This window comes from Choloepus didactylus, chromosome 12, assembly GCF_015220235.1.
Source record: "Choloepus didactylus isolate mChoDid1 chromosome 12, mChoDid1.pri, whole genome shotgun sequence".
NCBI lineage: Eukaryota > Metazoa > Chordata > Mammalia > Pilosa > Megalonychidae > Choloepus > Choloepus didactylus.
In genome coordinates, this window is record NC_051318.1 from 71829258 (window position 1) to 71845017 (window position 15760).

Sequence of the window (15760 nt, forward strand, 5' to 3'; positions counted from 1 at the left end):
GTTTATCATGTACATTGTAAATAAAATGTACTTTAACACTTTTCTACTTTATGTCTCCTTCAGACACTTTTAAGAGTAGTCCTAATTCATTTTTCCCATCTTTGGTGTGCTATGTCACCCCAATACATTGTTACCATTATTACATTGAATGGTTGTCCTTCAGATCAAATAAGAATTTAAAAAAAATTAATGCATTTTACCATATTCATTCCTTTTCTATATTTGTCCTCTTTTTATGTCAACACAAGTTTCTAATAAGGTTTTCCTTTTCACAAGTTTCTAATAAAGTTTTCCTTTTCATATTTCTCTCAGAGCAGATTTCTGACAGTGAACTCCCTTAGTTTTTGTTTGTCTAAGGTTGTTTTCATTTCTTCTTTATTTTGAAGGGTACTTTTTCTGGATATAGAATTCCATGTTGGTGAATTTTTTTCTTTCAACATTTGCAATATTTCATTCCTCTCTCTTCCTACTGACATAGCTTCTAACAATAAGTTCTCTATAGTTCTTATCCTTGTTCCTTTATAGATAAATTATCTTTTTTCTATCTCTGGTGCTTTTTTTTCAGGATTTTTTTTTCTTTTATACAGTTTGAATATAACATGGCTAGATTTTATTTGTGTATTTATTTGTTTGCTTGTTTATTTTTGGTATTTAGCCTGCTTGATGTTCTCTGAGATTTCTGGATCTGTGGTTCTGTATCTGTAATTAATTTTGGAAAGTTTCAACCATTATGTTTTAGTTTTCTAGAGCTTAGAAAATGCAATATACCAGAAATGTTATGGCTTTTAACAATGGGGATTTATTGGCTTACATGTTACAGTTCTTAGGTCATGAAGGTGTCCAACACAAGGCATCAACAGGATGATACCTGGACTCTGAAGACAGGCTGCTGGCATCTGGGACACCTCTGTCACATTGGCATCTGCTGGTCCTTCTTTCCCAGGTTTCATTGCTTTTGGCTTCTGGTTTCAGTGGCTTCCTCTCTGTTTTCTCTAGGTCCTTTCTTAACTTCCCCAGGTTTTTTTTCCAACACTTCTCTGGAGCTCTTTTTCTGTCTTTTATCCTCTTATAAAGGACTCCACTAAGAGGATTAAGACCCACCTTGAATGAGTTGGGTCACATCTCAATTGAAATAACCTAATCCAAAGGGTTCCACCCTTAAGAATTCTACACCCACAGGAATGGATTAAAGGAACATGATCTTTTCTGGGGTACATAAGAACTTCAAACTTCCACACATTATTGCTTCAATTATGTACTCTTTTCTTTTTCTTCTCCTTCTGGCATTTCAATTATACAAATGTTACGTATTTGGGAATTGTCCATTGTTCTTGTATGTTCTGTGTATCCCCCCCCCATCTTTTTTCTCTTTTCATTTCAATAGAAGTTTCTACTGATCTCTTTAAGCTCACTGATTCTATCCTTAGCTATAACCTTCATAAATATTTTCCAAGAAGTATGCTTTTTGCCTGCTTACTCCCTGCTCCTTTTATGGTTGTAGGCTCCCGACATATTTTCTTGAAGCCATGATCCCCACTGACTATTTTTTAATATATTTTTTATTGTGAACTATAAAAATGCAGAACAGTGATAACTTTCAAAGTACAATTTAACAAGTAGAGAGCAAGTTTAAAAGAATATTATGGGTTACCATTCCACAATTTCAGTTATTTCCTTATTGTGAAATACAACGTATAAACAGAAAGTGATAACATTCAAAGTATAATTTAACAAGTAATTATATAGGTAATTTCAAAGAGGGTTATGGGTTACAATTCTGCAGGTTCAGTTATTTCCTTACTATGAAAAATAGCATATATACCAAAAGGTGATAACTTTCAGAGTACAATTTAATGAGTAGCTATAGAGCAAATTTCAAAGAATGTTACGGGTTTCAGTTCCACCACTTCAGTTATTTCCTTCTAGCTATTCTAATACCCTAGCATCTAAAAAAATATATTTATATAAAGATTCAGTATTTGTAATCCTTTGTTAAATTCTATCTTGTCTGTTGCTACACCTTCCTCTCATTTAATCATTTTCTTGATCTTCAGAAATGTCTAGGCAGTGACCACCTGACTATATATATATATATATATATGTATATATATATATATAGTCTTTTCATGAGATAAACAGGATACAAGACTCTTACAAAGCCTTTCCTCTGGAGAGTACATCTTTTTGTTGGGAATTCTCTTGGTGTATGTCACTATGATCACTTCTTCCAGGGAAATGAGGGGATCTTTCTCAGTTCTTTTCCCTGAGAGCCTGGTGGGATTCCATGAGGTTCCATGGGGTTCTCAGTTTCACACTAGTCCAAATGCAGCTTCCTAAAACTACCATTTATATGCTCCTACTTGTCAGACTCCAGTGGCTTCTGCTCCAAGTAAGCAGATCTTGACTGTGTCTCCCTGGATGCATCTGTCTATCTAGATTTCATGAAGGCCATTTACCCTGTGACCTCAACTTTCTGATGGTTCCACAAAGGGCAATTTGTTTTTCAGTTTCAGCTTTTCCTTGTTGACATATGGGAGTGATACCTTCCAAACTCTTCATGTTTTAGAAACCAGTAGTCCAATTCATTCAGTTTTTAATTGCTCTCTATTCAATTTGGCATTGTCCTGAGATTGCCCCTCCCAATATTGGCATTTGAGTGTGTCTGTTTTCATAGATATTCTTCATTTAGAACTTCCCCTTTCTTTATAATATATCTCTCTCAGCATTTCATATCTATTTCCAAACCATGCACTTTCTAAAGCTTAGCATTCTGTTTCCTTTAATTCCAACTAATATATGCTGGGAAATTTGCTCATATACCTCAGATTCCTGTCTCTGTTGAAATTTCTTGTTCTTCTATTTCAAGTCTCACTACCTAGAACTCTCCCTTACCAGTAACCTAAGCAAGCACCTAATTTATTCAAGTGATCATTTCATCATTAATTAAATCTGAACTCAACTGGTTCAATAAGATCACAGTTTTGCACACACACACACACACACACACACACACACACACACACACACTATCTATCTATCTGTCTGGCTTTTAAGCAATATAACAATATTATGAAAACATTGTTTTCTTATTACACAATTCTAGCCTCCATAAACTAGAAATATGATCCCAAGCCTAATAATAAATTGCATAAATTGACTACTATATAAGATGGATGAATACTCAATTTTTACTTTCAATCTCTTAAAGATTACAATTACTATTTGAGCCAGTTTCACTTAAAATTTAAGAAATATCTTATTCTGTTATCTTAAAGGGACAATTTATTATTGATTTGACTTTTTTACATGAAATTATTAGGATAAATTTTTCTGACCCTAATCCATGAACTAGACAGGACCACAACTGATAATAACTTGCTGCCTCTTCAAATTATATATTCTTTGAATAACTTTCAACATTTCCTTATGGTTTGTGAGTTCTATGCCAGTGAGAGATGTTTTCCTCTTTCCCCTCTTCTCACTAGGTATGGTTGTATATGATTTGGAAGTAGGAATGATGTCCATTTCACAGTTTGTGTAAAGCACTCTGTGTGGTGAGCTAACATTATTTTGCTCATTTATTGTAGTTGTTCCATAGTTTGGACACCCTAAGCAGCTGCCTAGCTGACTCACCTTTCCTCTCAGTTGCTCTAGGTTGATGCTCAGTAAATCTATCTGGAAGTCAAATTAATGAGCTAATTAAAATAAAGTTCTTTACAATAAAAATTAAAGCATGGTTATTTCTTACTTTTAAACATTGAGGATAGTTGACATTTACCACTATTTCAGTGTTTCATGCATATGTAGTTGTGTTTCACTGCCTATGTATATGGGCTTTATAAATGTGTGACCTCTGGTAAGTACTGCAGGAAGCATTAATTTTCTACCTAACACTGTTTTTAAAATTCTTTGCCCTCAAATCATTATTAGAATTCAGATTTTAAGATAAATTTTAACAGCTATTTTCGATTTGTTGATTTACTATAATGATAATTGTTACATGATAATGAATGACTGAGAACAAGCAGATATAAACATGGTTTCTTAGTCCATAGCTCCTAACTTTGAACATATTTTGGTGAAACTGAAAACACAAGACCTGCTTTCACTTTCAATAGAATAACTTACTATTATCTGTTTAAATCCACAGGCAGCATCAAAATTAAGCAACAGATGGGCAGCCTATGGAAACATTCTGAGCTCTGGAACTAGTAAGTCACCCCTAGTTCTGGGTTATTGGCAACTAAAACATGTCAAGAAAGTTAAATTCAACTTGCTATTAAATGCCAAATGGCTGTTTATTTATAATCTTACCTGCCTGTTCTGCTGCAACTAACAAGAAGGATAGAACTTCCATTTGATTTTAATTCTGAAGAATTTGGTTTTGCATAATTTAGTATTTAGTTAAATATATGATAAATGAATGTTCTAGATGAAGAGAATGGCTTCTATTTTCTGACAAAAGATTGAATGATAAATTTTTGAAAAAGGGACTAGAAAGATTGTGGGTCTAAATATTACTGTTATACAAAAGAAGGAACAAAGGACTAGTAGGTAATAATTGCTGCCCCATGTTTATTCAATTAATTAAGGACGGCGTCTGATACCCAGGTGTCCTGAATACTCTTTGTTTTTTTCACTATACCCCATTGCCTCCCTATAAAGTCAGATTTTAAGTCAAATCTACCTTACAATCCAAATAAATTAAAAAAAAAAACAAAAAAACTGCCAAGGGTTTATGTTAAATGTTCCAAATACAAATATAGAGAACTATTCCGAAAGTAATTATTTTTTACTGGTTTGTCCTACAATTAACAAAAGATTATTAATTCCTTTTGGTTTTTTCTATGTTCCATATAAGCATCTTTCATGATTAATGAATATTTGTAATGCAAATGACATATTCAAAGCTATGCACAGTTACTTGATATTGATTGAAATTTTAACATTATTCAAAGTGTGAAAAACAAGACATGGTAACCTACTGCCCTTAGAAACTGGGATAAGCTGATATATGGAGACTTTGCTCCACCCAGCAGTTGAGGAACAAAAGCAAAGCATTTAAAATGGTTGGAAGAAGAATGTTGGATACAGCTTCACATATTTTATCTTCCTCAACTGCACTAAATTTTCTCCTCTCTAGTGATGATCTTTCAAGTAGTACCAGGATACCCTCAGCCCAAATAAGGAGAGGATCAAACTCTTCTAACAACTCAGAATCTGATTCTGTAGAATACCACAGTATTTTCTTATTTTTTAAATCAATCATTCTGTAATTTTGTCTTCATATGATAAACAGTCAATACAACTTAATTATTTGTCCCAGTGAATCATTTTAATCTGCCAAAATCATTGTATAGGGCCAAGGAAGATAGGTTCCCTCACCACTTCATGCTCCTAATTTTGGTCACCAGTGCTGACACTTACTTAGCCTGTGCTCCATCAATTTGGATAGCTGCCTGAGGTCTGGTCTGGAGAACAGTTATTGTAATCCTTACTTTGACAGTCACCAACTGTATGTTTAATATTATTCACTTGAACTATTTGAATTTCAACTTTGTTGTCTATAAAATGATCTTTCAAATACATTTAAAGCCTGATGTTTTACTATTCTATCAGCTTACATTTCAATTTGTAGTCCTGGAGAAAATCTTCCATTGATCAACCAAACTATATGCCACTTCTCATTTCTAAAATTTGTGACCAAGATTTTGTCTTTGATTGATGAAAGTACCAAATATTGGCATTATTTATAGTGATGAAAGGGCATTAACTAGGGAACATGTCTCAAAGAAGTTACTGGGGGCCAAAAAATAGAGAACTGATTTTTAACCCTTCTGAGAAATTGAAACTTATTCAAATTTTAGCTAAATTTTTGTCAACTACAAATATCCCTTCTGCAAATCCATTAAATTTAATCATAGATACCTAGAAAGGGAAAATAAAACATTCCCTTTTCTGACTTTAATCGCTTAATTTGGCGTGATGCATTTATTGTAATTTGGTTGTGTAATTTAGAGCCTCAAAATAAATGAAACGTAGACTACACTTTCAACAGATAATAACACCTCATTAAAATATAGGAGCAATTAGTTTTCATAAATTTTTTGTTCTTTTTCTTGCTTTTTTTTATTTTTGAATTTTGTCATTCATCTTTGGTTTTGCTTCAAGGGGCACGCATGTTGGCTCTTGTTACATCCAGTTTATCATTTTGGCCATATGCATTGCAGGAGTTGTCATTGCTAATTTGATAATATTTTTGAGACTTCATCAACAGGTTGTGAGAGTACGGCTCATTTTGATGCCAAACATGGGATTCCTATCAATGTTTAACCAGTTATGGTTAAGGGTGTAGACTTCCTGGACTGACTTCCTGGACTGAAGGCCATATCTGGCACTTCAGTTTTTTTAAAATCTGTAATATGGTCTAGTAACAATACCTATTTTACAAGTTGTTGTGGGGATTAAGTGAGCAATTATATAAATTTAGCAGTAAAATTTCAAAAAGTGTACTCTCATTATTATAATAAGAAACAGTTATGGCTTATCTTGCAATGAATGCTTAAAGACTTCAAAAATGAACTATCAATAAAAAGTAGCAAAGCTACTTAAGTGAAATAGTATAAAAGTATTTTAAACTACTACCCATTAGCCTTTCCTGATATTCTACAGACCTGAGGTTTTATGTTGAGTACATCATCTTGTATTTATGTACAGAATCCCAAAGAAAAGTATTCATTTTTCCTAGAGAAAAGTAGTAAAGACTTTCTTGGATAGTACATTGCTTAATTTGGGCACTAGCATTTCCTGCTGGACATGGACAGCCCCGAGTCCCTCCCAAGGGGCATTGGGTGGCTCTGGATTTTAATATGGCCTGGCTGTGGGCTCATGTGCATGCCAAGGTTTCTGCCTGGGCTTTCTTACAGGCTTTCCCAAATGTGGAGCCAAAGGGCAAGGATTGGGCTGGAACCTGAAAGCCCTGAGAGATAAAACATCAAAAATGGAGTCAGACTCTATTACAAATTTGCACCAATAGTTTTCGGTACTTTATTTAGAAAAAGAAAATGAAGACATGAAAGGGTCCTAGGCAACCAGAAGTAGAGGAGAAGCAAATATTAACTTGTCATAGAGAGTGTAGGATGTTTCTTCAGTATGTGGCTATATAATAACCATATGAGATGTGGCTCCACTCAAGCTTAAAAAGGAAATGTAAATGACAAGATATTTTTCACCTAGCAGATTGGCAAAGAAAAAATTCATCAAACAAATAGTACCATGAGGTCCTATGTTGGTAGTATGAGATGGAGTATAAGCAGTTTGATAAATAGATAAAAATATTGAGCTTTTCTCTATCATAGCAGTAACCAGATATTAATGAAAATGAAAAAGATATCCTATTAACAATAACAACATAAACTAAAATATACATTTAACAGGAAGTATATATTCTATTTAAAATAACTTTAAAAATCTTAATAGCATACAGGGAAAAAATATCCTGGAAAATGGAGGGACTTTTCATATTGTTGGATAAGAAGATTTCATATAATGAAAATATAATGACTCTCAGAATTAATATAAATATGTAAGTATATTTTTATTAAATTCTTCTAACGCTATTACAATGAAATTCAATTCAAAATATTACAAAATTTATTACAATTGAAGTGTAAGTAAAGTCAAGGTAATCTCTAGTTTGGTATTCTATCATATAAAAATAAATTATTAAATATATAGTCAAAGCTACATAGCATTGATTACATTTTGGGGAAAATAGCTTGAAAGCAGCATGAATATTCTTTGTAGAGGAATGGATTAAGAGTACTTTATCCACACTGCAATATTATGCAGATGTCTAAAAGAAAGACTTAGAACCTTTGTGTATGTGCATTTGAAGTGAGAAAAATTGTTTCAAAGAATTATTTATAATATTATCTTATATTTTGTGAAAGCAAATAACTACAAAATACATATATAGGAGAGAAACCAAGATGGCGGCTAGGTGAGACAGGGCTAAGGAACACCTCCGTGGAAAACACTAGATAAGGACCAGAGAGTGACCCAGAATACTGGTTACAGCGATGTTCCAGCTGGACGAGATCTGCTAGTTTCCAGGGGCTATATACTTGGTGAAACTGAGAGTCTGCATTCTGAAACGAGTGAGTAAGCTGGCTGGAAGTCCCGCAGCCGCACGGCGATCTGGGGAAGCCAGGATTTCGCATCTGGAGACAAACGGGCTCTTTTAATTAAAAAAAAGAAAAAAAAAAAAGTGTAAAGGGGAAAAGCCAGGAGCGGCTGCAGATGCGATCGGCTGCAAGTGCGATCGTGGGAAACACGCAGTAAAACACAGCAAGAGGGGTCTGGGCCGGCCTCTCGGTGTCTGGCCTGGAAGATAGCCCACTGCAGATATTCCTGGGGCCGGGGGAACAGAGCGGAGAGCCAGAAGCCGAAAGAATCCCCGTGGCTAGCATCTTGCTCCCGGGAGGGCTGGATAAACTCCTTCCTGGGGCCGTGCCCACAGCCCAGAGCCCTACCAGTTGTCCCGGAGCTGGGAAGGAGGAACTGTGCGAGGAGGGGGGTGTGGAGACACCCCATTTTGACATTTTTGCGTACGGCTGAAAGTGAGCCGGCTCGGCCTGGAGGCCCGGGGCTTCCCTTGAGGGACGGCGTGCGCTGACGACATAGCACAGCATTACCTCAGCAGAGGTCCTGGAGGATCGCGGCTGGGTGGGGGTACCTTCTCGGAGATCCCAGAGACACTACTCCAAGTCTGGTGGTTTGTGGGACATTGACAGAGAGGGGCTGGGGCTGAAATGAAATGAAGGCTTGGACTCCTGCGGCAGCCTTGAATCTCCAGGAACTGGGGGGATTTGAATATTGAGGCTGTCCTTCCTCCCTGGCCACCCATACAAGCGACCTGCATTCAGGGCAGACAGCTCCAGCAACATACCCAGGCTGAGTTCTCCGGCTGGACCCCACAAGAATCGTTTCCCCATATAACGTGGGGACAAGGTGGAGAACTGACTTGAGAGGTATAGGTGACTCACAGACTCCATCTGCTGGTTAGTTAGAGAAAGTGTATGTCACCAAACATTGTTTCTGAAAAATTAGATAGTTTTTTTTTTTTTTTTTTGCAAATTAAAAGAACCCTGTCGAGCAGAGCAAATGCCAAGAGGCCAAAAACAACAGAAAATCTCAATACATATGATAAAACCAGATGATATGGAGAATCCAACTCCAAACACACAAATCAAGTTTTCAGAAGAAACGAAGTTCCTCACAGAATTAATAAAAGAAATACAATTGAGGGACGAAAGCATGGCAAAGGATTTAAAGGACATCAAGAAGACCATGGCCCAGAATATAAGCTACATAAAGAAGACCCTAGAAGAGCATAAAGAAGATATTGCAAGGCTAAATAAAAAAATAGAAGATCTTATGGAAATAAAAGAAACTGTTGGCCAAATTAAAAAGACTCTGGATATTCACAATACAAGACTAGAGGAAGCTGAACAACATCTCAGTGTCCTAGAAGTCCACAGAACAGAAAATGAAAGAACAAAAGAAAGAATGGAGAAAAAAATTGAAAAAATCAAAATGGATCTCAGGGAAATGATAGGTAAAATAAAACGTCCAAACTTAAGACTCACTGGTGTCCCAGAAGGGGAAGAAAAGGGTAAAGGTCTAGAAAGAGTATTCAAAGAAATTGTTGGGGAAAACTTCCCCAACCTTCTACACAATAAAAATACACAAAGCATAAATGCCCAGCGAACTCCAAATAGAATAAATCCAAATAAACCCACTCCAAGACATATTCTGATCAGACTATCAAATACTGAAGAGAAGGACAAGTTCTGAAAGCAGCAAGAGAAAAGCAATTCACCACATACAAAGGAAACAACATAAGACTAAGTTGCGACTACTCAGTGGCCACCATGGAGGCGAGAAGGCAGTGGCATGACATATTTAAAATACTGAGAGAGAAAAATTTCCAACCAAGAATACTTTATCCAGCAAAACTCTCCTTCAAATTGGAGGGAGAGCTTAAATGTTTCACAGACAAACAAATCCTGAGAGACTTTGTCAATAAAAGACCTGCCCTACTTCAGATTCTAAAGGGAACCCTACCAACAGAGAAACAACAGAAAGAAGAAAGAGATGTAGATAATTTTAACAGAAATATATAGTACCTTACATCCCAAAGCACCAGGACACTCATTTTTCTCTAGTGATCACGGATCTTCCTCCAGAAGGGACCATAAGCTGGGACATAAAACAAGCCTCAAGAAATTAAAAAAAAAAAAAAAAAAAAATTGAATATTCTCAAAACACATTCTCCAACAACCACAATGGAATACAAATAGAAGTCAATAATTTTTGAACTGTATCTCCACTATTTACTTCCTACATGATATAAATTACACAAACCCTAATGACAAATCAGTGGTTTTGAACTCAATGTAAAATACGTAATTTTAGACAACTATATAAAGGTAGGGGAATGGAGGAGTATAGGAACATAGTTTATGTGTCCTATTGAAGTAGAGGTGGTATCAAAGAAAAACAAGATTGTTATGGATATAAGTGGTTAATTTTAACCCCCACAGCAAACACAAGGAAACTATCAGAGAATGTAACCATAGAGATGAATTGTAGAGTTTGGGTTAAGAGAAATGAGGGACAGTGCAATGGGGAGTTAAGAAATGAGGGTGGAGTTGCTGTTTCAGGTGAAGGGAAATTTCTAGTAATGGATGGTGGGAAAGAGCATTACAACATTCTAAAGGGGATTAATCCCACTAATGGAAGGCTAGGGAGGGGGTGGAATGGGAAGATTTAGGCTGTATATATATTCCCACAACTAAAAAAAAAAAGACAGTCTAAATAGATGATTGAATGCCAAGGATGAACTTGGATAGAATTAGAGGACAGGTGGCTCAAAGGGACACAGTTGAGACATAAGGTAGAGGAAATATAGAATGTAAGCTTTGTATCATTGTTGAACCTGTTGTACTTCTTAGCTGCAGTTAATGGGATTGAATAAAAGAATGTTCTTGTTCATGGGAACTGTATATGTTAATTATAGTGTATGTTCAAGGATGTGTGCAGCTAGCTCTCATATGTTCAGAAGACAGAGCAATAGATGATGGATGACAGATAGGGAGGGAGGGAGGGAGGGAGGGAAATAAAGCGATGTGACAGCATGTTAAGATTGGTGGATTGAGCTGTCGGGGGAGAGGGGCCAGGGTATGATGGAATTCTTTGTATGGGGTTAGTATTGTTTTTGCAACTGTTCCTATAACTTTGAATTCATTTCAAAATAAAAAAAAAGATAGTAAAAAAATACATATGTAATTATAGTTGTATGAACATGGAAGAATGCATGAAATGGTACACAGTAGGCTAAAAATGTTGATTATTCAAAGAGAGTGGAAATGGTGGGAGACACCAAGGAAATTTTTCTATGTTTATGTTGGATTTATGAAATGACAATTGATAAAGGGGAAGAAAACATATGTGTAGTAAAATGTTCTAGAATGAAAAATGCCAAACTTAAATCTGTGAACACCTCTGGGAAGAAGTTTAATAGTGTGGGTTTGGGTGTCGGAAATAAAGCAGTACCTGTAAGGGAATAAACGCTCTCTCGGTTCTGGAGGAGAAAAGAATTTATTTACGATCTTGCAAGATAGGGCGTCCAGCCAAACACATGAAAGGCTGGCGCGCCAGAGGAAGAGAATGGCAATCTTTAAATCTCCTACTCCTAATTCGCAAGTCCCTCCCCTGTTTCCCCATTGACTGGGTACTACAGAGGTTACAGCCTATTCGAGAACACTAACTAATTCATCTTTTGAGATTTTAATTTGTACAGCCAATCCCAGAGAGCCAACTAGCTCATTATTGAGATTTTGAACTGATTAGCCAATCCCAGAGAGCCAACTAGCTCATTATTGAGATTTTGAACTGATCAGCCTATCCCCCTCAAATTTTTATTTTTTTGCTGTGAGTTCCCGCCTCTGATATTACCTCATATCTCTTTACATTCCAGTAACTATGGTTACCCTTCCATATATGGAGCAGGCACATTCTCTCTTCTCTTTGTATGGGGCTTGTTTAAACTGGTTTTGCCTCCATTTCCCTTATTCCATGCTGTCTCTGTGTGAAAACGAAACTTATTCCTTTCCCACATTGGGTAAGGAAAGATGAGATAGGAAAAAATTGACTTTCATGTAATATGCTTCTGCATTATTTAAGGTTTCAGAGGTATATTCATAATGTATAAATACACTCAAGATACATGTGGACTTTACAAATATTGCAATTATCAGATGCATATTACAGGAGGTGGGGCAAGATGGCAGAGTGGTGAGGAGCAGAATTTCGTCTCTCCCCTAGAGCAGCTGTCAATTACCCAAGAACTATATGAAACAGTGTTTTCGGGGTCTCCAGTAACCAGTCACACATTGGACACAAGTTTGGAATTGGAGGAAAAGCTGAGATCACAGCGAACATTGTAAGTTCCCCGGACCAGGAGTCTGGCGCCCCTCTCCACCCAGACCTCACAGACTGTCTTGCTGCCAGCTCCCTGAAAGGGGGGAAAAAAAAAACCAAAAAACAGCAATCTGCTGAGGGCAAGAAGGGAGGCTCAACCCCGCCTCAGCTGCAGAATTAATTAACAAATTAATTAACTAACTTTGGGAGCTGGGGTGCTAAAGAAGGGCTGGACTCTGAGAAGTGGGGGCACGTAAAAGCGAGCACCCATTCCCAGACTCCAAAAAAGCCATTTTTTTCCCCCTACATTTTGTCCCTTCTGGCTTCTGGCTTCTCACTGATCCCTTATCTTTTTGCATTTCAGTAGCCCCCGGCAGGGGCGGAACTGAAGCTGTTGGAGAGTAATTATCAGACAATACCCCAAAGCATATCTTTAAATTCTCTATTCTGACACTGACAAAACTTCCAGGCTGGGGAAAGACTTTTAAAAGAGACTCTTTTTTTTTTTTTTTTCCTTTTTTCTTTTTCTTGATTTCTTTTCTACTTTTTTTTTTTTTTTTTCTTTTTAATCTAAAAGTAATATATGTGGTTATTTTCTATCAGAAAGCCCAGGTTGAGGGACTAGGCTGGGCTTGGGGGAGACAGAGTACCCACAGTGTCTTTGAATTCCGTATTCACTACTGAAGGGCTCCACCCCCGTCTTTAATTGGCAACTCAGGCTGACCAAGGAATCTACCTGGAGAGGCCCCAAAGAGGAGAGAGGAGAAGGGAATAGTGCCCCTGAGAGACAACTGGAGTTCTGAGGACTGGGAGAGTGGGGGGAGGTCCAGCTCAACTGGCAGTCCTCCTTCTGGGAATTCAGACCCCAGGGGCTGGAATTCAGATTCCAGCTTCAGTCAGCCACGCCCCTGACAGGATCAGAGTCACCAGGAGAACTGAAGGCTCCATACCTCCTTACACTGGTGGGGGAGCTGTGGGCTGGACAGCGCCACCTGCTGGACAGGAGAGGAAAAGCACCAATTCTAAAGGCCTCATAGGAGGGTCTCATTCTCAGGAAAACTCCATACCCTCCGAATGAGACCTGGGCCTCACTAGACTGGGAAAATCTGACTAGGGTCGACCATATCTGAGGAGACCCACTCACAAAAAGGTTACATAGAGGCAGAGCAAGAAACAGAAAAAACAAGAAGGGAAAAATTCTGATCAACTAAATAGAACCTAAGTTAGAGGTCTAGAATAAGTTGAACTGAATAACAGAGGCCAGAGAACAAAGCCAACCAACAAGAAAACCACTAGGTAAAAGACAGAAAACAAGCTCCAAAATAAACTAATCAAGAAAATCAGATGCCTAGACCACTTAAGATAACAAGCCATACCAGGAAACATGAAAACATGGACCAGCCAAAGGAACAAACTAATAGCTCAGCTGAGACACAGGAGTGGAGGCAACTAATGCTAAATAAATTTGATGAAATGAAGGAAGATATAGCAAAAGAGCTGAAGGATATAAAGAAGACACTGGCTGACCATAAAGAAGAATTCATAAACTTAAAAAAACAAATGGGAATGAAGGCCACAATGGAGGAGATGAAAAACACAATGGAGGGACACAACAGTAGATTTGAACAGGCAGAAGAAAGGATCAGTGAACTGGAAGACAGGTCATTCGAATTCATACACACAAAAGAACAGATGGTGAAAAAAATGGAAAAATATGAGCAGGGTCTTAGGGAGCTGAGTGACAACATGAAACGCACAAATATATGTGTTATGGGTATCCCAGAAGGAGAAGAGAGGGGAAAAGGGGCAGAAAGAGTAATAGAAGACATATTCACTGAAAATTTCCCAACTCTTATAAAAGACAGAAAATTAGAGATTCAGGAAGTACAACATACCCCAAATAGAATAGATCCCAATAGACCTACTCCAAGACACTTGCTGGTCAGATTGTCCAATGTCAAAGACAAAGAGGATTCTGAAAGCAGCAAGAGAAAAGCAATCCATCACATACAAGGGAAGGTCAATAAGACTATGTACAGATTTCTCTGCAGAAACCATGGAGGCAAGAAGACAGTGGCATGATATATTTAAGATACTGAAAGAGAAAAACTGCCAACCAAGAATTCTATATCCAGCAAAACTTTCCTTCAAAAATGAGGGAGAGATTAAAACATTTTCAGACAAACAGACACTGAGAGAGTTTGTGAATAAGAGACTGGCAGTACAAGAAATACTAAAGGCACTACACGAAATACTAAAGGGAGTGCTACAGGCTGATAGGAAAAGACAGGAGAGAGAGAGTTGGAGAAGAGTGCAGAAATGAAGATTATCAGGAAAGGTAAAAGGAGAGGAAAAAATAAGATATGACATATAAATTCCAAAAAACAAAATGATAGTAGAAAGTACTGCCCTTACAGTAATAACACTAAATGTAAATGGATTAAACTCCCCAATAAAAAGACACAGACTGGCAGAATGGATTAAAAAACAGGACCCATCTATATGCTGTCTACAAGAAACTCACTTTAGACACAAGGACAAACATAGACTGAAAGTGAAAGGTTGGAAAAAGATATTTCATGCAAACAACAACCAGAAAAAAGCAGGAGTAGCTATATTAATATCAGACAAGTTAGACTTCAAAGATGCATATTACATTAATCAATAATCATACAAAAAGAATTTTAAGAAGACAATAATCTGAAATTATATATTTTTAACTCACTGTATTACATATCTGAACAAGTTATTGTAAAATCTTTAGTGAACAGATTTATTCCAGTTTAGTTTGGGCAGTTGTTTAGAAGTCTGCAAAGCCCTGAGATCTACTGGGGCAATAGTCCAATGGTTGATTAAACAGGAACCCTGTTTTGTTTGAAAGAATACATAAAACTATGGTAGGAAATAAAATTCTGAGTAGAAATACAAAATCATATATTGCATCTTAAAGTTTCTTAGAACTCGAACATTTAAAAAATACCTACCGTTATGACCCTCAGATAAAAAACATTGTTGATCTGTGTTTAATGAAATCAGGGCTTATATAGGTAAAAATATTGTGATACATAAATTTAATGTAAATACTTATTCCTGCTATATGCTCTCAAATTTATGAAACTATCATGTAATTGGATAAATGTTAATATGTGGTTTACGTTTTATAAAATCTATTCTGTATTGTTTTGTTTTCCTTTTATTGGTATATATATATACAAAATTAAGATCTGAGGTTCCACATTTACCTCAATATACATTTTAAGAAACCTCTTAAAAT